This window comes from Schistocerca serialis, chromosome 2 (assembly GCF_023864345.2).
Source record: "Schistocerca serialis cubense isolate TAMUIC-IGC-003099 chromosome 2, iqSchSeri2.2, whole genome shotgun sequence".
NCBI lineage: Eukaryota > Metazoa > Arthropoda > Insecta > Orthoptera > Acrididae > Schistocerca > Schistocerca serialis.
Genome location: NC_064639.1, coordinates 838,942,791 through 838,963,165, shown reverse-complemented (window position 1 = coordinate 838,963,165; position 20,375 = coordinate 838,942,791). Strand labels below are relative to the sequence as shown.

Below are 20,375 nucleotides of genomic sequence, written 5' to 3'. Positions count from 1 at the left end.
ATCTTAATGGAAAACTTGTATACAACATGCATCATTTGTAAATATTTTGATGAATTGCTAGTGTTTTTGGAACATTCATTGATTTGTATTAAAACAGTCAACAATATATTACATGTGGTAGAATCACATTGAAGTTAATGTTAGAATGTGGGCAGGTGCCCTTCCTGTAACCACCCCTTCACCTCTTGGGATGGAATTTGTGTAACCCATACTGTTTGCATGAAGTTTTACCCAGGCGAATGTTTATGCATGTCTTCTAAATGTTTGCGAATCGTATAACTGAGGTGGAACGGCGGGGGTACCAGACCGCTGTTCACCTAGTTGGATGTGGGAAACTGTCTAAAAACCACATCCATGTTAGTTAGCACATTGGCCCTCATCATTAACCCACCAGGTGTATTCGATCTGGGGCAGATGCGACTGCCTGAATCTCTGAAGCAACATGCTAAAGCACATGATTCTCCGTGTGGGTGTAAATTTATGGTTAGTGACTGGTATTCAGTATTTGGAAGCAAATAAGCTGCTGCTTTTCTGATTAATACTCAGGAGGACATAAAATATTTCCATGAAGAAGCACCGTTACTATGATGGTGCAAGGACAGATTCCAAATCTGATTGCCTCCAATAAGCTGTGACTGATGTGAAAATGTTTAGTGGTACTGTGGGGATGAAAAGAAGAAATATAATTGAACGATCAAACTCAACTAAGGTTGAATTTACTGAGGTCAACAGAACCAAACTCAAGTCTGTTTTGAAAACAATTTTTTTTGTTCACTTCATGAGGAACCCTCTGCAGGCTCAAATTTTGACATAATTCAGTTCTGCATTGATGCGGAAGATAAGATTCTTGAAGACCACTGAAGGACACATCCCGTAGAATCCTAATATACTTCTCTTAGAGTAAAACAATCTATAATTCAATTGTGAAAGAGGTCAGTGAAAGTGAAACATTTTCATACTTCGCTGATTATACTGACATTAGTGGCAAGAAGATGCTAGTGTTGGCTGTACGATGGAAAAGAAATGCATACATTTTGATGTGCATGATAAGCTGGATGCAAGAAATATTGTAAATGCTATTTTGAAATCCATAGAAAATGAAGATTTGCAAGTGGTTCAGTTTATTGACTTAAGGTTTTGATGGGTACTCCATAGTGGCTGCTAATGTTAACAGTGTTCAACATACAATCAAAAATAAATTTACAATAGTGAAGTATTTTCATTGTGCTTCTCATTTGTTGAACCTAGTGGATGCTGATCTCACTAATATGCTAAATGACAGAACACAGTTGGAATTGTGAATCAAGTCATCATTTTTTTTTATAGAGTGTAGTCTTAAGGTGCATTTTCACTGGGGCCCAGGTATGCTCTTACTATGTGCATAAATCATATTTTCTATCATGTCTTTCAGAAACAGAGAATGAAACTCTCCATGATCGTATCATTTGCTATAGATGTTGTGCTAGAATCTTTTATGTTGTCTTTTCAAACGACGGAAAGCACAGGATGGAATAATAATGATATGGAAAGGGTAGATCGCTGGTCACCACTTGGAGGAGGCATTGAGTCCCAGAGGGCGGAATGAAAAAGGACAAGCTGATGTCATTCCTCAGAAGCAGGCCAGTCAGGCCTTAGCACCTGGGGCAGTGACCGTGTGTGTGTGTGTGTGTGTGTGTGTGAGAGAGAGAGAGAGAGAGAGAGAGAGAGACAGAGAGACAGAGAGAGAGAGAGTGTTTTGTTATGTGAATTTTTGAGAGTTCTACTGGAAGCACTTCATCCAAAAGCTTTTGGTATTCTTTCTCATTTCTGTCAGTGGCTTGATGTCATGTCTATATTGTTGCATTGTCTTTTCTTTTTCACTTCAACTAGCAGCATACAAGCAACATTAATTTCACAATTCCTGGTACCGCGCACCACGGAATTTGAATCCCCGCCAGATGTCATGGACGTCGAAGACCCCTAGAGGTCTCTGCACCATCGCGCCGTAAGCTGTGGCGGCGTGTGCCTCCTGGCCCGCATTTAGAGTGAGGGCGCCACAGTGGAACACGTGGTTGCAGCGGCCAATAGCGGCATCCCCGATAGAGTACTTAAGCGCCTGCCTGTCGCTCAACCTGCCAATCTAACGTTGCTTACATCTCAGGACATATCGCCTCGCCTTAGACAGCGTATTTACTTTCGTGTTTTGTTTATGAGTGGACATGGTTGTGTAGTTAGGTTTTCTTGCCCATGTTGTTTCATTCTTGTTATTGTCGTAAGGTCCTTCATTGGTCGTGTCCGTCCTCTCTCGTTGTGTTGTTGTTCACGGGCCGCTCCACGGGTCCCGCCACGTTTCCTGTCACTTCAACCCCGCGACTGTTCCAGTTGCCATCACAACACTACTGTTACTCATTTCTTCACTATCAAACAGTAATGTAGCAACAGATGAACCATCATGTTCAGCTTCATTCATTCATTCATTCGTTCGTTCGTTCGTTCATTCATTCATTCATTCATTCCTTGCATTCCATAAAATCCCATCATGGAGGAGATCCTTCAGAGATGTGGAATGAGTCAAGTTACACTTTAACAGGCAGAAGCAACCACGGCAACCTGCTGCCGTTAAGTGTACTAACGAAAAATTATAACTGGTAGTAATCTGTTCAGACTGATAATTATGGCCATTACTTTATACATATTCAGAAAGTGGGAAGTCCAGTATGAAATAATGACAATATTATGAGAAGGGTAGATTGCTACTCATCATATAGTGGAGATGTTGAGTCACAAACAGACACAACACAAAGACTGCTAAACAACTAAGCTTTCGACCAAAAGGCCTTCTTCTGAATGAGATAACATGCACACATACATTCATGCAAACACAATTCACGCACACATGACCACTGCCTCTGGCTGCCAAGGCCAGACTCAGTCTGGCTTCAGCAGACAGAGACAGTAGTCACGTGTACGTGAGTTTTATTTGCGTGAATGTGTGTGCATATGTTGTCCAATACAGAAGGAGACCTTCTGGCCAAAAACTTGCTTATTTAGCAGTCTTTTTGTTGCATGTGACTGCGACTGGAGATTTCCCCTATATTATGAGTAGCAATTTATGCTTATTCATGTATATTAGATGAAACACTATTAAAAAAAAAAAAGACACTGCTTCTCCCCTTCTACTACTTGGCTGTTACTTATACCTATATAGCATTTACATAACTTTACCCAGTGATCTATATATTGGAAAAGTCAAGAAATGTTTAATAATATTAATAATTAATAATATTGTAATGTAACCATAAGATTTACATGGAATTTGTACCTCTTGAGTCCAAACATTCTGATGAATTGTGGGAGGAGTGGCCAATGAGCCATTCTCTTACTCTGTTGTTTAATAACCAGTGATTTTCACTGTTGTGTCTGCAGTTTGAAGGTGGCCTTTAACAAAAGCCAGACATCCACAAAATGAATAAAACCTTTATTTAAATATGTGCAAGTTGAATAGAAAAGAATACATAACATTAAATATGATAAGAGTTGATTAGTGGTTGCTGTGAACTTGTTTACTTGCGAACAATTCCAAGTTCAGTCTCTATATAGCTGTAGCAATAGTAGTGTCGTGCTACAACAGTTTACTCTCACTGGAAGTCTTCCAAGATTTTGGGGCAGAGCTCGGTGTGCGACGTGTTAAAAAGACTTGATGCTCAACAACTGAATGCAGTGAGTGATGGAAGATGACATCCTCTGGTGGCATTCATGGCACAACCCACACGCTGGAGAGAGTGTACTTGTAGAGGTGCAGTGGCATTAAGTTTAAATGTGTCGCCTCCCGCAGACCGCATGAGTGGCACGCTATGTGCTATTGACGAAGACTCCATTGATACTGTGTTCAGTTTTCTGCCTTATGTCTGCTGCTAACTTGTTATAGATTTTTACATTAGAATATAAAACTCCATTCTGAAAACTAAATAGGGATGCATAGTCTGTATTACTTTTATTTTTGCAACAGTGTAGGAAAAGATAGATTACTACTTACCATACAGGTGACATACTAATTCCAGGCACATTTAAAAGACTCTTACACATAAGAGGTACTGTTGGGCCTTCCGAGGTCTGTTTGGATGGAATTAAGAATTTTTTATGTATAAGATTTTGTCTGCAGCCTTCATCAGAAAACACACACACACACACACACACACACACACACACACACACACACACACACACCATTCATTCATGTAAGTGCGACGGATTTTTTACGTGCGTGCGTGTGATGCACCAATTGTGACGGATTATATGTTGCTGCTGCTGCAACGCATTTTCTTTTATAATTTTTGTTCACCTACCTCTTTACAGCGGCAGATCTTCGCACGTAAACTCCTGGCTGCAGCTACTTACGAGATCACAGAAAAACAGTGTTGAGGAAACTGTAACCTCATAGCTACACGCCGGAGGCCGCTATAAGTAAAATTTGCTGAAAATTTTCTATGTACTTTAGAGAAATGATTCGGAAAGGGGATGTCACTCGTACTTTAAACATGAAGTTCAAATTTAAACCTTCAATAGATCTTTATTGCCGTTAAGCAAGATCATCAGCCCACATTTATGAAAATTACTAAAGTTTCTGCTCACAGTTATCACCATACCTAAAACAGCCAGAACTCTTACCTTCCCAAATTCCGAAACCAATTACTTGTAACACAGTCAATGATCGGCCAATTACTTGTGCACACGATATTCAGTGGTTGTCTTTAGTTAAAGTTTATGCTCACCATAAAATACTCAGTAAGAATATACTCAGTACTGCCACGCTATATAATTCAAAGTTCACTCGCGATTTTCATCAGAACGAATTAGCACAACACTAAAGTTTTCATAAACAGTTTCTGGTCACTACCAGATACCATTAACACTGGACCATAATGCGGAAGTCATCCTAAGACTTCATCTTACACATAATGTGAAAAGTCATATCCAGCATAACCGCCTCCAATCAAAACTAGCTCGCCACTCTCTCTCCTTCTCACTCTCCCACACTCCAAACTATATCTCCTCGCTAGGCGGCCAACTGTCTCGCTTCTCATTGGCTGTCAGCACTTATGACCAATGAGAACTCACTTCTAGGGCGCGGCTCCTGCCAAAATCTAGCTAGCACCAACCGCTTGTGTAGGCTCATTGATGTCATCAAATTAAGTAGCACAAAACTCTCTAATTAAATAAACAAAATAAAATGAACTATAAGCTGTACTCTACATCTGGAAATTTATTATGTAGTCGCGAATGTTCTGGCTGTCTTATACATAAGCATACATACTTGGACATCCGACATTCACTAGTAGGGGAACCACTAGTGGATTCGTTCGCACGTTAAAGAATTGGAACACTAACCAGTTCCTGTAGAGAATTATATGAATGATTTTTAATAATGCCGAATGTCCCACATACTCTCACGCACGCATTCTCATTCACGCGCACCCTAACACACAATACACATATTTACTTAGAATTCTTGAAATTATTATTATAGAAAAGTCACAGAGGTTTTCTGAAACTAAAAACTTTCCAAATTTGTATATGAACACTGAAAGTGTTATCAGATCATCGTACATAGTCACTGAAGGTGAACTATTACATCACTGTATTTATTTAAATTCTTGACTGTCGGAAAACTACGTTTTTTTTAATGGAATTTTACGAACTTCCAAAATACAATTATTTTTGATCTCAGACTTTGACATATTGTTTGTTTTCACAACAGAAGGTTGTACATCAAATATGACGTTCCTCAGGTTATTCCTTTATTAGTTATTAATATTTTTAGTTTTGTATAATGTATGTGGCCTGCCAGCGCTACTCCACTGCTTTCACACGCGCAGGTGCAGCAGATGGTCGTGACCTCAGTCTGCAGGACACAACTCGTCCGTTACTTGACCGTATAATACTCTACCGGCTTACATTGCAGCCCACATACATTCTGAATTAAAGCTTTTAATAGACAAATGGGCGATCGCACACTAGTTGTGATGCCACAGTAAGTAAGCACATCTCACATACACAGCTTGGATCAGAAAGGCATTCTGGTCTGAGCTGCCAGAGTTGGTGGCCATGTTCATGTGAGTAGTGCTTGCTTGTGTGGATGAATGACGTGTCTTTCCCTTTCTTTTTTTAATGAAGGCTGTATGTGAAAGAAAAATTATGTGTAAGTGTCTTTTAACTGTGCCTATCTCTAACTTTTAATGTGTCATCTTTATGGTAAGTAGCAATCTATCTTTTGCTACATTGTTGTTATTCCAACCTGGAGTTGCCATTGTTTGATTTTGCTTTTACTTCTATAGTGCGCGCCATTTACGACGGCGGCTGAGTTCAGGTTCGTTCTGCGCATCTGACGTCACAAAATACAGTCAGTCAATGAATAGAGAATGACATTGCCAGAGCTCGACTGCAGTGCAGAGCACCAACGAGTGTCTTCAGTTTTAGAAATGTTCAGTCATAAATAAAGTAATTGAACAAAAGCAATGTCTTGATAGCAGACTTTCTTTTATAGGAAGTTTGGAAAAAGCATTCTTTATACCAATTGCTTCATATTCTATTAATTAATTAAACCAAACAAGTAATAAGCCTCCTAATTCAGGCGATAGCAAGGAAAGGTGTTTGTATCATTCTCACGAACCGCTTTTTCGTAATGAAGAACAGCGGTAATTGTTTATTTTCTGTTGTACTTCGATGAAACGTGAGTAATCATAGTCATACCAACAGTGTTTGTTGGTATTTTGTGTGATATTTTAGAATCAAAGACTATTTGCGTTAGCGTAATGGTTAAGGTGTTTGACTGCTAAGTGAAAGGTTCTGCATTCAAACCTTGTTTGGTGCTTAATATTTTCTTTATTTAAAAACAATATCGAAGAGTCTTACTTCATGAATTTTATTTGTTTGAATGTAGTTTTTTGAAATTTCTAGTCCTTTGTCCCTTCATTATAATCATAATAGGTTTTCGGTTTTTCTAATTTTGTCGTCCAGTATTCTTTTCACAGCAATTAAAAACAATGAAAAGGTGCACATACAATATTCATGTTATCTGTTTTGTTTGTATATCTTCTCTTCTGCAGTCGTTGTTGTACTGTTCACATTGAGATATATTCTTTTGCGGCAGCATTAAAAGTATTATTTAGAGCAGAATTTCGGCTCGTACGTTGCCGTGCTACTTGATTGTCTGACGCAATTCTTTGCTTTGCTGCTTTGGCAACATCATATTCAATGTATTCGTCGACTGATCTATGCTTTGGCAAGTATTTGCTGTCCGCTGTGACAAACACAAATTGTTTGCGCTCTGCGCCTCACTGACAATATTTTTTAGTTTCTATGTTTTATTACGTCCACAGTTCGGTTTGTGAACTTTGCCAACTTTGTTTTAATCAGAACGTTTTAGAAAAAAGCGAAATGATGCTGGTATAAATAAAAGTTTTATTACAGTCACTAAAGATGGAATATTTCTCAATTTATAAACACTGTTTGTGTTATAACGGGTGTTCATTTAAACTGGGGACATTGAAATCTCTTGAAAACGACACACAGAGCCAAAAGAAATCCTAATGAAAATTAGTCCCTCTCAGAAGGGGACATCCAATTATAACAAATTTGACCACAAATTCGTCTGATAGTGTATCATTGGATGCCCCCCTCGGAGACAAACAAATTTTAGTTATAAATTTGTTTGATCTGATTGTAGATTTTCGGATATTTCAATGTCTCCAATTAAAATGAACACTGTATAGTTGGAACCATGAACGACTGCAGTAGGTTTAAGGCTCATTCTACGCACCTGACGTCATGCATCTGCTGACAGCCAATAAGTGTTCAGCAGTTTTCTGAGCGGTCTGCTGTGAATGCCTTGGTGAGTGGGAGTGTTAAATGTGATTGCAGTTATTATTTGGTGAATTTTTATCGCATTTGTTGCAAGTTGTCATGGCTGATGATGGTGGTAAGTGACAAACTCTCCATAAACAGGCAGGGAAATAATTTACAGGATACATGCTTTTTTCAAGCCCGAAGCAGAAAACAGTGGACCTATCACAGACACCGCCAGATCTAAGGAACGTACTGCAGAAGCGACAGGCGTTAGCTTGAGAATCGTTCAGCAGATTGCCAAAGATTTCTAAGACGAGAAGTGCTCAACATGTACAACACAGGCAAATTTCCTAGTGTAAAAAAAAATCACTGTGAAAATGCGTGAAACCATAAATTTTAAAGGTAGCATGACTTCAATAAATAGAATACTTAAAAACATTGGATTCAAAAATGGTTCAAATGGCTCTGAGCACTATGGGACTCAACTGCTGAGGTCATAAGTCCCCTAGAACTTAGAACTACTTAAACCTAACTAACCTAAGGACAACACACACATCCATGCCCGAGGCAGGATTCGAACCTGCGACCATAGCGGTCGCGCGGTTCCAGACTGTAGCGCCAGAACCGCTCGGCCACCAGCGGCCGGCATTGGATTCAAATATGTACATACAAATGATGGAAGAAAGTTTTTAATGGAACATAGTGATATCACTGCTTCAAAGGCAGTTTTTAAGACATATTATTAAAGTAAGAAAATCCGGGAATAAGAACATTTTTTTCTTAGACAAAACATGGGTAAACCAAAATCACACAAGGAAAGTGTGTTGGAAAATGAGTGATGGTTCGGGTGGGTTTAAAGTACCAGTTGGTAAAGGTGGACGAATAATTGTGCTTCACGCTGGTTCTGCTTCCGGATTCATTCCAGAAAGCAAATTAGTGCTCCGGGCAAAAAAAGAGCAATTCAGGGGATTATCATTCCTAAATGAACTCAGAGACATTTAAATTGTGGTTTAGAAGTCAGTTTCTCCCTTACTTGCCTGCAAACCCGGTGATTGTAATGGACAAGCGAGTTATCGCTCCGTTGTTGTTGACAAGACACCCACAACAAGTACAAAAAAGCCGATATCATGTTGTGGCTTGCAAGTAAAAATATACCACATACTGCCAACCAAACTCATGCTGAAATGTTGAATCTTGTAGTGCTCCATAAGCCTCGCACAGAAGTTTATGAAATCGATTGTATTGCACAGGAACGTGGACACACAGTTTTGCGTTTGCCACCGTACCATTGTCAGTACAATCCGATAGAGTTAATTTGGGCACAAGTGAAAGGGTATGTCGCAGAACGAAACGTGACATTTAAAATTGCCGATACAGAAAGGCTTTTGCACGAAGCACTTGACAGAATTACTCCTTCAGCATAGGCTGAACGTGTTTGCATGCACGAAGGCTACAGGAGGAATGCGGGGAGCACGTCTCTGTAGCAGCGAAAGGGTTAACTGCGTGCTCCCCCTAAAAGTAAGTTTGTGAACTATACTATACTATGGCGCTGCTTCTCTTGGCATGTGCGTCGTTTGCAACTGGCAACGCAGCAATCTCCTGCGTCTGGGCAGGCATGCGTGAGCCACCAAGATTAAAGAATTGAACTATAGTATTTTAGCTGTGGCAAAATGTCGTTACTGTCCCCTTCTGTAGAATGAATTCATGTTTTGACCTTCACTGCATTGCTCCAAAAGATTTTGCCATAGGACGGTAGTGAGTGAAGGAATGCTAGCAATCTTGTTGGTAGGATAACACAGTGAGAGAGATTTCTGTGCAGAGCCTGCACAACTGACCTTATTGGTTAACATATCCACAGGTTGGTGCCCTCTCTGTTCTGGATGCCTAGGAACGTCATACATGGTGCCTTATCCATTGTGTGCCTATTGATCCTTACTTTTGATACCTGTTAAGTTAATTTAATTTCTTTGGAATTGCATAGTATGAATCTGTGTAAGATAAAGGAGTAAACTGTTTGCTCTGAACCAGCTGTACACCTGTTTCATTATTCACCTGACTGTATCCTTTTTTAATTTTTGGGCTCTGTATTAATTTCATCAGCAGCAAATATTGGTTTCTTAAGACTTCTCCTATGTCCTGGGTAAATAATTAATGTTGGCCAAGAATAGGAACGGACCAGGCACCGGTCCTTACAGTTTTCCATATTTAATGTCTGTCTACTCCAAATTTAGGCTCACTGTTTGTTAACCTGCCTTCTGTTTTCTGTTGTTAAGACACAACTTCCTCCAAGAGAGTGGACTGACTTTAATACCATATGATTTCTTTTTTCTAGTAGAATTTATGAAAGCCATGGCAGTATCACAGAAAAATGCCCGCATGGTTAATCTTCTTCTACCGAAACCCTACTTTAAGAGAATGTGGCACTGTTGATGCTGGTCAGCAAATGAACGCCTCTCAAATGATAGAAGTCACACGTGTCTTACAACTCACGTATAGTGTCCCAGTGGTGCTTATACTTAGAAAGTCACAAACTTGCCGGGTTTGTGTGAAGCAATATGGTCTTAAAAAGAAAATTATATATGGTAGGACTGTTTTCTAAACATTTTGTAACCATTAAGATAGTCCTTTCTGTTCATTATGAAGCAAATCCAGAAGTATGGTCATAAACTTCAGAATTAGATGTCCAGTCTTTCTTCTGTATCTTCATTGTACATCCCAGTCATATCAGGGAACTCTTCATGCCAGTTGCTGTTCATGAATGAATTGCAATCTGTAGATTATGACTTGGATTGTGTACACCAGCATGTAAAAAAGGATCTTTGGGCTTTTTTCCCAAGCAAAGTCAAATCCTATGATGAATTTGCTGAGATTTTCATGGAAGGAAAACATACGTGTGATTTTCTGGAAACTGAGATGACAAACTCATAATTTGAACATTCTGGATCTGATCAACACATTTATTAAAGATCAGTTAATTCTTTGTTTAGAATCTCTGATTAATGTCACTTGAATAAAGACTTTAAAGAAAATGAGTCAACTGTCCAATCAATTTTTGTTCGTACCGATGTTATGAAAAATATAAATAAAGCTATTTTTTCTCAAAGCTACTGAGGATCTGCCTGAATTTTATGGTATTGAAAATGTTGACGTGTAAAGCAGATGATGTTATGCTTTATGGTGAAACAGGGACTGTTGAGTAAATGAAATGATTTCTTTTTGGAAACTAATTTTTTTCCATCTTTTAAAGAGGGCTCTCCTGAATTATGTGACAGTTCCATCACTAACTTGCACTACTTGAGGAACGTTAGCACCCCAGGGAAGTGGAAGTATCGGTGAAGAGCAAAATTAATGATCATTATCTTTCAAGTTTGTGTTTATTAAGTGCTCACAGAGAGGGAATAAAGAGTCTAATTTGGAAGACATAATTATAGATAAGTTTCCTAAAAACAAATGTAATCCTCAGCCAACATTTGTAGAAAGTAATAACTTAGATATCTTAATGTAATTATTGTTCCCCATCACATTATTCCCAAAAACTAGATTGCACCTTTAATTTTATAGATCATTTGCACCTTCGGTATCACCAAAGAAAGTCAGCACAAATTTTGATTCAAATTGTAGCTTACCATTTAACATTTAATTATAATGAGATTTTTTATTTTTGGCTAAAGCACTTGTTTTTTCTGATTTTATTGGAATAAGTGTGACAAATATAATAGAAATGTTAGTTTTGATGTAACCTACACTTTACAAAATATGATAGTCATTATTTAATTATTAATTATCAAGAACTCTCAATTTTTTAAACAAATTTTAGCCTTTTGTACATTTGCTCTGACAGCCCGTCCCCTCCTTCCACCCCCACCCCTCCTTACAAAAGTACTAATATAAACTCTTTTGGTTATGGACACCACTGTTTTTGCTGTCTGATTTTTATTATTTTTACATTTTAGGAACTCACATTTTTCATCATGTTTGAGATTGGTTTTATCATCATAGATCTGTCCATTTCTTTAGTATAATCCATGTACCAAATTTGGTATTATCACATTACTGTGAGACTGATCTTGTACACAGTCATTCCTAAATAATTAGTTTTGTTTCATGACTAGCACAGTCAGCCGAAACTACTAGCAGATTATTCACACAGCTTGCAGAAATAATTTCAGACGACTGCTTTTCTTGGTTAATATGAACTTTTCCTCTTTTTATATTTGTCAAGATGCTCCTTAATAATGGAATTTGTAAAACAGTGGGCAGATGGATGATAAATGTAATAGAGAATGAAACAAAGTCTTCCGCCAAATATTTTCAGTTATTTTAACTTCTAAAATATTCTGAGTATTGTAAGGAAAATGGGAGGTGTGCCAAATATTTGTCCAAAATGAAAATTCAGTAAGTTGCAATTACCAAGGAAAGTATCATTTACCTTATTAACAACACTATGCAGAATTGCTTTCACATGTCCTAATGAAAAACAGATCTCTGATTGCAAGCTCAGCAATGCACAGAATTTCCTGTTTTGTGCCAACATTCTTATTTGGTACTGTAACCCTCAGGGGCCCAGCATTTGTTTGCTGGGTACGGGCTTGGTGACCCTTGAGTTCCTGAGTTGGGGTCTGGTAATCACCACCAATCCCATGTCACTATAAGCTCAGGGCATGCTTCAGTGACTACTGTATGGTGCAGCGTGGAACATTATGTGTCGTAGGGAATGGGGATCTTGGCTTGATTGCTTGGATTGTGAGGATGGTAAATACTTCTATAAAAAACCCTCAATCTCAAGGTGTGCTGCACGCTGATGAGATACGTAGCTGTTGAGGTGGAACAGTTATGAGTGGACAGCCTCTGGGGAACCTGTCACACCTCAGTTCTATAAGGTTTACCTAGCCATGCAGGGCTCTGTCTATATGGACTTCTTTATTTCTGTAGCTGCTCATGGTACCAAGATGCACCTCTTGAAATCTTCTTCTTCTCCCTCTCATTGGGTGGACCACTGGTGGCTACCAATTCCCAATCGCTCAAGAGTTCTCATGTGATGTGCCCTCCAGATTCTGGAGTCAACATTTAGTAATGGAATGGATGCTGAAGAACAGAATTTATATTTGATAATTAAAAGAAGAGAGGGAATGTTTGAGAAAATCTCTCATTTTTACGTCTGAAAGGGTTTAGAGGGAATCACAGGGACATTAAAATCAATCAGTTAAGCAGTGGGACATTATTGGTCGAAACCTCTTAATTCCCAGCAGACAACAAACCTGCAGGAAGTGTAATGCCCTATGGAATACGCCATTGAAACTGAGCTCGACACCACATTGGATTGCAGCAAAGACATTGTGACATGCATGGATCTGCTGGACATTCCAAAGAAGAACTGAAAGTTAAGTGGCCCCAAGAAGTAGTAGTTGACATGCAGAATATCATGAAAAGGGTGGATGATGTTCTTATCCAGTCTGACTCATTTATGCTGACTTTCAGCAGCATTAAACTTCCAGAGCACATTAAGACATGTTTCCTTCACCTCAGCATGTGGTTTATGTCTCCATACACACTCTTTACATGACAGTGCTTTGGGTGCACCAGCTGATGTTGTAAGGGAGAAGCCATTTATGAAAAATGTTGCAAGGCCGCCCATGATGGAGTTGGTTGTTCATCTCCTTCCTCTGAGAAGTGTAAACTGTTCTGGGGATCACCCTGTCTGGAGTGGGGACTGTAGTGTCTACCTCAAAGAAAGGAAGATACAAGAGATCAAAACAACCAAGCATATCTCTTATGGTCAAGCCAAAAATATCAATAAGGCCATGCAGCCCCCAATGTTCACCACCACCTGTGCGTCTGTCATTAAACAGCAATTTGAGAAGACCGATGCTGCTACACAAATGGAGGTTGCTAGTGTTAGCACTAGCACCTGTGTTTGTCAATGCACTTGTGCTACTGCAATCACTTCCAAGCACATATCTCCTCGCAAAACACGAGACAAGGCTGTGTTGCCAACGTTGCGTAACTACTCCTACAAAGCTTCAGACAGGTCCACCATCCAGCACTGCTGCTACCAACTCCAAGGCTGTGGCCCCAAAACCTCCCCAGGCAAAGAAACTGAAGCCTATGACAAAGAATCAGCTGCTAATGGAGACACAAACCATGCAGTATGATGATGTTAACATCCTCCCTATAACATCTCTCATGACTCACCTACAGAGCCGATGGACCTTGATTTTGGCCTGGGGCACACATCTTGCTCCAACACTGAACATCTCCACCCACTATGGGCTCACCTCCATGGCAGAAAGATAGGGTAAAGTGCGACCTCCATGATAGATGACTCCCATATTACAGTGGAACATAATGGGTTCAGGATAAATGTGGAGGAACTGTGAAACTGTTGGCACAGAATGCCACCTGTGCTTGTGCTTGTGCTTACAGGAGATGCATTTTAAAGCATATGATGCCCCTGTACTACGGGGGATTATTGCAAGCATGACCTGACTAGGGAGAGGGGCAAGGGAGGGGTCTCCTCGTTTGTCAATAACATGCTCCACTACTCTTCTCTCCCTTTAGCTATTGACCTGCAGGCAATTTCAGTTGAAGTGTGTCAGAGGATCACTGTTTGCTTACTGTATTTACCTATACGTGATGTGATTGACTCTGAGAATTTAACAGATCTTATAGAACGATTCCCCCAACCATTTCTGCTACTGGGAGACCTCAATGCCTGTAATGTATTTAGGGGCTCGACCTCTACTTGCCCTCAAGTTCAGGTTTTGGAGAGACTTATGATGTCTCACTAGCTGTACATCCTCAACACAGGCACTCCCACTAATTTATGTGCTGCTACTAGGTCATTCTAAACCGTAGATCTCTTTTTCTGCTCTCCAGCTCTTGCAGACACTGTTCAATGGGAAGTCATTGAAGACCTTCATTCCAGTGACCACTTCCCACTAGCTGGCCGGAGTGGCCGAGCAGTTCTAGGCACTTCAGTCTGGAACTGCGCGACCGCTATGGTGGCAGGTTCAAATCCTGCCTCGGGCATGGATGTGTGTGATGTCCTTAGGTTTGTTAGGTTTAAGTAGTTTTAAATTCTAGGGGACTGATGACCTCAGATGTTAAGTCCCATGGTGCTCAGAGCCATTTGAACAATTTTGAACCACTTCCCACTCTGCATTCATCTACTGGATGGAGCTTTCCCTGAAAGGATGCAACCATGATGGAGAATCCGCAGAACCAACTGGATGCTGCTCAGCCAGCTAGCATGTTTGAATGCTGTGACAGCATCTAGGAGTGGATGGACCACGTCACACGAGTAATCCACCATGCCGCTGACTTTTCCATCCCAATATTCCTCCATCATCCTAGTAGGCCACCTGTCTCTTACTGGGCTGATGAGTGCCATTCAGTTATCTGGATATGGTGTGCTGCTCTGTGACGGTTAAGGTGCTGCACAATGGCGGAACACCTCACAGCCTTTTGATTAGCCAGGGCAAAGACTTGATGCATCATCAAGGAGAGCAAGAAAAGGTCATGCCAAGTGTTCCTGGACTCCATCAACCGTTCCATATTTTGTACTACTGTATGGGAAGCTATCAGGAGGGTTTCCATCAAAGGCAGTTGGTTACTGCTGAATCAGAGCTGTCTCCAAACAACACCTGGAGATATCACACCCACAGTGGCAGAACATTTTGTGCTGACTACTGTCATGGCCAGCTAGGATCCAGTGTTTTGTCATTACCGTGCCACCATGGAAAGGGGTGAGTTGGCTTTCAGATCTAACAACAGCCCAGTTTCCATGTGAGAGCTGGATTTGGCACTGTCTGCAGCTCGTGATACTGCACCTGGTCATGAGCAAATCCAATACAGCATGCTGTGGAACTTGCAACTAGGGTCAAAGGAAGTCCTCTTACAATGTTTTAATTCAATGACAGACAGGCAACTTTCCTAGTTGGTGGAAAGAGGCAATTTTAGTACCTGTTCTCAAACTGGGAAAGGACTGAATGTGTCTCAGAGTAGCAACCAGAGTATTGCCTTAACAAACTGTGTATGAAAGACGTTGGAGCATATGGTTATCCTTCATGTAGTCTGGATGTTAGAGACCAGGAGGCTCCTAAGTCACTTGAAATGTGGACTCAGGAGATTTCAATCCTCTGTCGACAACCGGCCCCCGCTAGAGGAGGCTGTTCAGCAGGCTTTCCTATATAAATGGCATTTTATGGATATATATTTTTTATATCAGTAAGGCATATGACTGTACTTGAAGACACAGTATTCTGTGGCAGCTCCACCAATGGGGCTTCTGTGGTGATCTCCCATCTTTATTCGATCCTTCTTATCAAAGTGCTTTTTGCGTACCAAGTAGATGGCGTGCTGTCAGATAGTTTCAAGCAGGAAAATGGTGTTCCTCAGGGCAGTGTTTTAAGTGATACCCTCTTTGCCATAGCCGTATACAATATCACGTCTACAGTGAGCAGTCCCCTACAGTGCTCCTTATTTGTGACAGTTTGCTGTTTTCTGTTCCTCCTATGTGTTGCAACAACAATTCGTCAGTTGCAACTTACAGTAGAACACCATTCTCCCTTTTAAAGACTCAGTGCAGTTTATGAGCTTCATTTTTTTATTCCAAGCTGTCTTGGTTACCACGCCTGAAGGACATGATGGCAAGGTCCCAGAAGGCACTGAACATTTTGAAGTGTCTTAGCCACAGGTCTTGGGGAGTGGACAGGGTGGTTTTGCTCCAGTTTTACGGGGCTTCCGTGTGATTGTGGCTGGATGATGGGTGCATAATGTATGGATCAGCAAGACCTTGGTACCTGAAAGTCATTAACACTGTACACCATGAAGGGATCAGGCTGGCCACTGACGCTTACAGGTGAAGCTCCATAACCAGTCTTTGTGCTGGCGGTGGGGAACTGCTACTTACCATCTGGTGGCAGCTTCTCACGGTGTGGCAGTTGCTTGCTACTCCCACTTCCCCCAGCGTACTATACCAGTGCTCATTCAGCTGTCGATTGCTTCGTAACCAACGGTCCATGGGCAACGAGTCCATTTGGGATCCTTGTGAAGTGTGTGTTGGAGTCCATTGGTGTGGGGCAAGTACAGCCTTAAATCTGGGGTTTCAACTGACTGACACACTGGTTGCTGCAGAGGCTCAGAGCAATTTTAGATTTAGTACAGTAGAGGAGAGGTTGCACTCCACCTTCTGTTTTTAATACACTATTGTCTGAAATTTTAAATGAGCACCCTGACTGTGCAGCTGTATTCATGGATGGATCTAAGCAGCGGGACTTCGATGGTTGCTCTATCATTTTCCCATGTCTTGTTCTCAAGAATTAGTTGCCTCTGAAGTTCAGTATATTTGATGTGGAACTACTTGCAATCTTGAGGATGCTGGAGTAGATGAGATATGCCTTACCTGCCAAATTTCTTGTTTGTTCCAACTTCCTGAGTATCCTTCAGTCTCTGCTGATAAAGTAGTCCAAGATATGCGGGACACCCTCGTCCAGCTGTAACGATTAGGGAAGTAGGTGTCCTCCTGCTGGGTGCCAGCGCACATGGGTATTGTGGGGAACGAAAGGGCAGATGCAGCAGCCAAGATGTGTCATGTTCCTCAGTTAGTTCGGTGTACCATCTCCCTGCAAGCCATTGTCTCACTGTTTAGGTACAGAGTCATGTGTCAATGGGAACATGAGTGGCTGGAAGTGACAGAAAACGGGCTCTGTTTTATTTTTCAATCAGAGGGCAGCAGCAGATTTGCCAGCAGATCTGCCCTCTATTTGAAGAAATGTTCAAACAAATTTCATGAGAGTTATAAGGTTTTGCGATGTGTCCCACTTGTTTCCTCAAATTTTAGAGAGATTTTCTTAATGTGTTTACAGGGTGACTGACCCATCCATATTTTTTGTAAGTGGTTTGCCAGTCACATTTCCCTGTGTCTCTATTTTAGCTCCTCTTTTGTTTTCCTTCTGTTTTAATCCCAGGTATAGCACCTTTCTCCGTTTTCTCAAGGTGTGTGAGATAGAGTAATTGTGTGGGCCAGCATGAGTGAGATGGGATGAATGTATGAGTGTCATTTTCTACATTTTCTCCTCACTGTGATAAAATTTTAAGTAATTTTATCCACATTCATTTCTTTTAATGTATGTAAGGGCACTGATTACCTCACCGTTGAGCAACTGTAAGTATCTCTACACACACACACACACACACACACACACACACACACACACACTTGATATTATGTGAAAGTATCTATCATATACTAACTAATATTGTCTTTTTACTATAACCTTCTGTACATCCATTGTTCTGACATAATGTTATTCATTATGTATTTGTTGTACTGCAGAAGTCCAAGCAGTTCACTCCCCCCCCCTCCACCTCCCCCCCCCCCCCACATACATATAAAAGTAGAAAAACTATCTTTGTTCTCAGAATTGTTAGCTCATTCTAAGAGGAATAAATTGGGGAAGATTGGAAAGGGAGGCAGGGGGTTGAGCATCAGGTTACACAAATCCTATTTTGAGATGGACCCATCTGTTAGGAGGACAAAGGGAGGCAAAGATGAGTGGACAATCATCAGGAGGTGAAGGTGATAGTTTCATAAACACTGCAGTAGCTTCAGTTCAGAGACAATAGGACCAGAAAAGTAAAGAAGTGTTAGGAGGAAGAGAACTGTGAAGTGAAATTAGTAGTGCAGTTAAGAACTAATAAATAAGAGGAAAAGGAGAAAAACTAAAAAGAGAAAGAGAGAAGGAAAAAATAAAATAAAAAAGTAATTGGAAAAGAGCAGATAAAGAATTACTCTATTATCTCAAAGTTTTTCTTATTAGTCTCTGGTTCTCTCTCTCTCTCTTTCTCTGTCTCTTTTTTCCCTTTCTCCTTTTCCATTCCCTCCTAGTTCTTAATTGCAGTATTCAGTTTACCTCTCATTTCTTCCTCTCATCGTGGGGTCACTGTGACCTGCCCCTCCTCCCAGTCATCCCCAACTTATCTGTCTTTTCTCCTGGAGAAAGCAACCAATAGTGCTGAAAGGTAGAACAGTTTGTTTTTTACTTTTACATGCGTCTATTGGCAGAACTTTAAATTTCACCACCTGAAAGTAAGTAATGGTCAGTCATTATGCCTGGCTGTAATTTTACAGTTTTCTTAAGCGAACTGTGGTTTTAATATCAATATTATTTTGCTAAGCAGTTCACAGGTACCATATTCTCCCAGAGCAACAGTAAAAAATTCTAAATTTTGTTCTGTGCTTGCTTTGTGTGTGTGTGTGTGTGTGTGTGTGTGTGTGTGTGTGTGTGTGTCAGCATCAGCATCATAGTGGCAACTATTTATTCACAACTGATAAAAAAGAGTTACATGTTTGCACCAGTTACTGTCCTTCAAAGTAGTCACCAATGTTGCGTAGAACCCGTTGACAGTGATACTGAAGGCATAGTATACCATTAGCAGAGCATGTTCTGTTGATGGTGCGAATGACTGTCGAATCTCTGGAACAGTTCTGAAGCGAATGCCATGAAGTGATTCCTTCATCTCCGGAATCAAATCAAAGTCACAAAGACTTAAGTCCGGTGAGTATGGTGTATGGTAAAGTACTTCCCAGTCTCATCGACCGAACAAAGCAGCCACAGCTTGCTTTATATGTGGCCACGCATTGTCATGCAAAGTGATGGGTGGGTTGCGACAGCTTTGCGAAAAAAGTGGCATCACTTTCTGCGGAAACCACCCATCATTTTGCACAAAAGTGTGCGGGCGCATGCAGCGCAAGCTGTGGCTGCTCTGTTCGGTCAATGGGACTAGGAAGTACTCTACCATCCATCATACTCCCCGGGCGTAAGTCCTTGTGACTTTGATTTGATTCTGAAGATGAAGGAAGCATTCGCTTCAGAACTGTTCCAGAGATTCGACAGGCAGTAGACCGCTCCATTCGCACTGTCAACAGAACAGGCTCAGCTAATGGTACACTACGCTTTCCACATCCCTGGCAATGGGTTCTACACAACACTGGTGACTACTTTGAAGTACAGTAACAGGTGCAAACATGTACCTCTTTTGTATCGGTTGTGAATAAATAGTTGCCACTATTTAAGTTCCAACCCTTGTAAAACAGTGCTTCGTATGAAACGCTTCACCAATCATCTCCTGAACTGCTCACCCACATGGCCAAAGAAAGTTTTCCTTTTTCTGAAGTTTGTTTTGCAATTGCTGCTGTTGTTTTTGCCTCTTTGTTAACTGTGTTCTGCTTTAAATGCTTAAAACTATTATTTTTTACCACTCCCCTTTCCATTACTCCCATTTGCCTTTTTCTTTTCTCCTCTGATAAAATTTATACCATTATCTTTTTAACATGCTTTTTCATACCTCATTGTTGATTGCTATTATCAAACCCCAAGACAATGTTTATTGTTTCTCATCTATGGTTAATAATGCCACGCCACACAAAAAATTGTTTGCATTTGCTAACAGCTTAGTGTTACAATTAATTTTTCCTGAGGACGATTCTGTGCTTCTAAATAAATATTGAACTAGATCAGTGATATTTCTGATGTAGTTAAAGCATTTGT

At 40.5% G+C, this 20,375-nt stretch overlaps 1 protein-coding gene across 2 annotated transcripts in view; it reads left to right on the top strand.

Annotated features, from left to right (window-relative positions):
- Positions 1-20,375, top strand: part of LOC126458107 (TELO2-interacting protein 1 homolog) — a 141,818-nt gene that overhangs the window by 37,676 nt on the left and 83,767 nt on the right. The window lies entirely within an intron of this gene.